The sequence below is a fragment of the Amblyomma americanum genome, chromosome 11 (assembly GCF_052857255.1).
Source record: "Amblyomma americanum isolate KBUSLIRL-KWMA chromosome 11, ASM5285725v1, whole genome shotgun sequence".
In the NCBI taxonomy this organism is placed as follows: domain Eukaryota; kingdom Metazoa; phylum Arthropoda; class Arachnida; order Ixodida; family Ixodidae; genus Amblyomma; species Amblyomma americanum.
This window is the reverse complement of record NC_135507.1, coordinates 127721496-127726495: the sequence shown is the minus strand read 5'-3', so window position 1 is coordinate 127726495 and position 5000 is coordinate 127721496. Positions and strand designations below refer to the sequence as shown.

At 52.3% G+C, this 5000-nt stretch overlaps 1 pseudogene; it reads left to right on the top strand.

Moving 5' to 3' along the window:
• LOC144111618 (large subunit ribosomal RNA) overlaps positions 1 to 5000 on the top strand; it is a 13144-nt pseudogene that overhangs the window by 3960 nt on the left and 4184 nt on the right.

The following is a 5000-nucleotide window of genomic DNA, read 5'->3' as shown; positions in this document are numbered from 1 at the left end:
AGGCTGGCTGAGGTTGGGTTCTCAGTAACATGGGTGAGCTCTCACCCGGGGCGGCCCTACTGAAAATAGGGCTAAATCGTGCTCCCTAAAGTTGGTACGGCGCCTCGGGGCCGACGGTCTTTGGAAAGTGGTGATCCGCGGCCCCAACCAGAACATTGGCAGTTTCGCTGATGATGGGCTGGATTGACTGGGCCGTCTGTTCTCGGTGGCCGAACCGGAGGGTTTGGCTCCCTGGACGTAGTCTAAGTCTGCGACCGGGGCTGTGGAGTACGTGAGATGCTCCCAGGCCGGGTAACCGTGGGAGGGGTTGCGTCGTCCTGTAACCCAGCGGGCGGCGGGCCTCGGCGATGAAGGCCCTAGGCGTAACGCTGGGAGCAGTTGCGTGCTCCTGTAACCCAGTCTATTGGGGGCGACTGTCATTGGTGAACCTGGGAAGGGCTGTGGTGACCCTCTCCCTCTCACCGAAAGCGAGAGAGTTCATACGCCACGGCAGCTTAGGGATAGGCTGCTGTGGCTAAGTCTCAAGCAAATACGCTGCAGGGAAATCCCCGCTGACTAAAGTCATCAGGGGTAGGGGCGTCCCTGTGTAACCCGAGCCCTACCATCACTCGGGAGCGCTGCTTGGGTCTGTCATCGGTCCCCCTCCGGGCAACCAGGGCCATCTCTGGGAAACGCTGAGGCCTGCGGGCGTCTCAGTAGGCGAAGAGACCGAGGACGAAGCGAAAGCAGGACTGGCGCTTGCGTCCCTTGAGAGCCTGTGAGTAGTACCTCTGTGAGACCATAGGGGTGTGGGATGAAGCCCACACTCGCACTTCCCGGTACGTAGGCGGTAGGTCCTGTACACCAGGGCCGGCGTCAAAGCCAAGACGCTTAATAAATGTTGGTAGAATCGGGCTCTCGCTTGGAGTGCGGCACGAAGAGATTACCCGAAGTCGAGGGCGCTTCGGCGTCTGGCAGGGGTGCGCAGCACGGAAGCGCACCACGGGGAGTAGCGACCCCGCCTATCCGAAGCTCCTGGGTTGGAGCCAGACACGACCAACGAGGTGGCAGTAGTGGACCAGCCCGCCACGCTCGATGGGAGGGCTTTCGGGCCCGAGGATGACCAAACCTAAATTGGTACAAGAGCAGTCTCTGGTGTGGGGGTCCACCAGTTGTCGAGCGGAGCTCCAGCTTAGGGGACTTGCTTCTTGGGAAGTGGTCTGGCCCTGGCCTACTCCGTGTATGGCTGGGGGGGAACTCTTGTGGCAGACCGAAAACTTCTGGGGCTCGATGGATCACCACCTCCGCGCGGTGGGCCCTGGGTGATGCTAAGTGTGATCCAAGTGGCGCACGACTGACTGTTCAATTTAGCGTGCGTCGCAACTCGAGGCTTGTGTAAAAAGCCTTCTGAGGTGAAAAATTTCGTATTTTTGCAATTCTCCGGGCCTCCGGCAAGTAGCCGAAGAGGACCCGACGCCTCAGCGCAGCAGCGCATCTCTTCCGATTTTGTCTTGGGTGCACTGCGACCCTGAGCAAGCTCAGTTGCAGTCTTAGCTCAGAATTGCAGTAGAGGCTTCGGCCTAAACAGTATATAAGATCTCGGGGTTGCTGATTTCCCCAGACTACGGTCTAATCAGCTTATGGTGTCGGGTTTTAGCTGTACCCGGAGCAGCGCTCCTAAACAGCAGGTTTTGCAGAACATTATTCATCCACAAGGGACTTTGTCTCTAAGTGGCCTTTCTTTCGTGTCTGGGCTGCACTGTGCCCTGAGCTTGTCCTAAAACAGTAGAGACATTGCCTGTGCTTATATTAGCCCTCTGGCTGCCTCATTCTATTTCTGACGCAAATATTTGATACTGTATTCCAACTTGGTTCGTCGTGTTTCCCACAGGGTTTTAAGAGTTTGAAAAACGACGCCCTCTGCCTTGCGGAGGAAGGGCAGCTTGAGCTGCTAAGGGTTCGCTCGCCCAGAAATTGGTCGAAGGAGCGCCCCACTTCGGTGGGAAGGGGCTTTGCCCGTGGACTGTTTCGGGTTCGTCGCGCCCCGTGACCGACGGGTCTAAAGCGACGCCCCCGGGAGGGAAACCGGGGAAGAGGGTTCGCCCTACTGACCTTCCTTTTTTTTCAGCTCTGCTGAGTAGTGTTGGCTTCCTGGTGTTTTCCGAGCATCAGGGGCAGTCCTTTGGTTTTTTTCGGGTGCCTGCCCAGGCAGACACGGTACTACGAGACGTCTGGTTCTCAATTATTATTACTTTGCCTTGCAGGACCTGCCTATATAGTGCTAGTTGGTGGATTGATTGCTTGTGTCTGATAATAGGTTGATAGTCACAGAGTGTGGTTTTTTTTTCTTTTTTTTTCTTTTTCGTCGCAACTAAATCCCTGCTGACTACACCCGGGCAACATTGATTGGATTCTGTTAGTGTTCTAGGTTTTCGCTCAGGGCCTCCCACACAACGTGGGGGCCTTTGGTTAGGCTGGTTTTGTACGGGAGTGTTGCAGTGTCCCACAGGAGCGTTGTGGTGTTCTTCATTACTGACATCATTGATCTCATCCATTAGTTGCCATTCGCTATTAATATTCATAGTGCTGGTGACCACCAAGTGGTACATCAGCGATCGAGTGTTGTCAGTAGTAGTTTCTCTAGCTTGGTTTTAATGTTTTTTTTTTCTTTTCTTTTTTTTCTTTCTTTTTTTTCTCTTTTCTTTTTTTTAGGTTTAGCGGTTTTGGCGGTCTCCGGGCTATTGCCAGAAAATAGTCCTTTTCACTGCCAAGGTTCCCTTTTTTTTAGGGTTAGGGTTAGTGGTTTTGTGGTCATTGGGCTATTGCGAGTCAATAGTCTTATTCACCACTGTTCTCATTAGTACCATCACAAGGTTGTCATTGACATTCATTGTCACTAATTGGACATTGGTGCTGGTGGCCACGAAGTGGTCTGGTAGCCCCCCCCCCTTTTTTTTAATAGTTTTCCAGTCATCAGTAGGGTTAGTAGTTAGTAGGGTTAGTAGGGTCATTGCAAGGTCATGGCGACCTACGTACGTGATTTTATCATTGGTAAAAGAACTGGGTCTAAGGATACGGCCCATGTTTGTCACATTTGCAACACAAGGGTCACGTCACGGGCGAAATTAGAGACCCACTACGCCGCCCATGACATTCAGCTTTTGTGACGTTGCGTCTTCTGTGAGAAAGAGTGGAAAAATTCACAACAGGCCTCCTCACATTGTTCTAAATGCCCTGCGAGGAATAAACCCAAACGTTCTCAACAGGTGGGCACTGGTGCCGATTCCGACCAATTGAGTCATAGTACTGCTGTGGTGGCTTCCGCTTCTGCTGCCTCTACAGCACTGTTCCAACCTGATTTGGATCAGCCAACATACTCTCCCAGTAGTGCGGCAGTCAACTTAGGGCCTACGCCTAGTTCTGCCCCTGATGTAATGCCCACAGATGCCCTCACTCATATTGCATCTAGCGACGTTAGTCATATTTCATCAACATTCACAAGTGCTCCTGTGCAGGTTGACGCTCATGCAAGTCAGCCTGCTCTCGCAACCCATGGTTTCGAAGTTCAGATTGAGTCTGCCTCCAGCCAAGGCCTGTTTACCCCAATAAGCCAAGTGTACCTTGAACAGCATGATTGCCCGCCAACTGCATCACATAGTCCAAACGAGTCCAGCAGTGGACCTGGCCGTACACAATATGTGCCAACAACACGAGGACGCTGGTCAGACCAAGAACTGCGGGAGTTGGTCCGGCTGGAGGTTTTATACCGCGATACCCACCCGTTGTTACCGACTCTCTCTCAGAAGTTTCAAACCAGAACGGAAGATGCTATCGACCACATTCGTCGATCCAGCAAGTACAAATCTATCTTACAAGATTTGCTAAATTCTCTAGACCAAAGGTGTTTGCAAGTTCAGCCAAGTGCGTTGCCTGATACCAGACCTGTGGGGCCCAGTTATTCGCATTGCCGTTGGACGTCTTCGGACCTGGCCGCATTGGCGAATGCAGAAGTTGCTTTAGGGCCAACGAAAACCATAAACGCAGACCTCCATCGAGTCTTTAAGACTCGAACAGTGCAGGCAATTGCTAATGCACGTCACACAGAGGCTTACAGAGCAGCCCTACATCTCGCCACCCAGGTTACCACACAACCCCCGGTTCTAACACCCTTCTGGAACGCTTCAATGCAGGTTCCCCTACAGTTGGACTTTAACAATACACTCGAGGCTCTGCAATCCGTTGGTCTCGATAATGCGCCCTTGGCGTCAGCACTATGTACAGGTCCTGTGGGAATGACTGACATCAACCTGATTTTGGATTTTTTTAAGGTATGTCGTCGTCCCCCCAAAAGTAAGACTCTGAATACTCAGCAAGCTGAGGCTCCTGTTGCCTCACCAAACAGAAAGCAACGTCGTGCCGCAAGATACCGCGAACATCAGCGGCTGTATAAGTTAGGCCCCTCTGTTCTAGGGGACGCTTTGTTGTTGGAGGGACGCCCTCCTAGCTGCACCCTCACAAAACTCCACGAAGAGTTCGACCCTATCTTTGGTAACGAGTCGGCTCCCGTGCAAGTTGGAATCGAGTCGGAAATAGCGACTGATGTAAATGAAGACCTCTTTTCAGTTGAGGAGGTGGCCAAGGCGCAACGGCGTTTTGGACCCTCTGCTTCAGCAGTTGAATTCTTCTGGACTTGGTGTGCACCTCCAGGGTGCATCATTGAGCGCCCTAGCATTTGCCGATGATATGATTATGGTGTCAGACACATTTGAAGGGCTCCAAGCTATGATTCGGAAGACCGAGTCATACTTACAGAATGCAGGGCTGCACCTCAATCCACGCAAATCACAATACTTTGGTTGGCGGTATGACCATTGCGCCAAAGCTTGCAGGTATGAGTTGCCGCCTGTGTCCCTTGGCTGTGCACAGGTTCAACCTGTGGCTAAAGGTACACCTATAAAATACCTCGGACTGGGAATACACCTAGCAAAACTTCCTGAAGTTCAAACCACGAAAGCACGTTC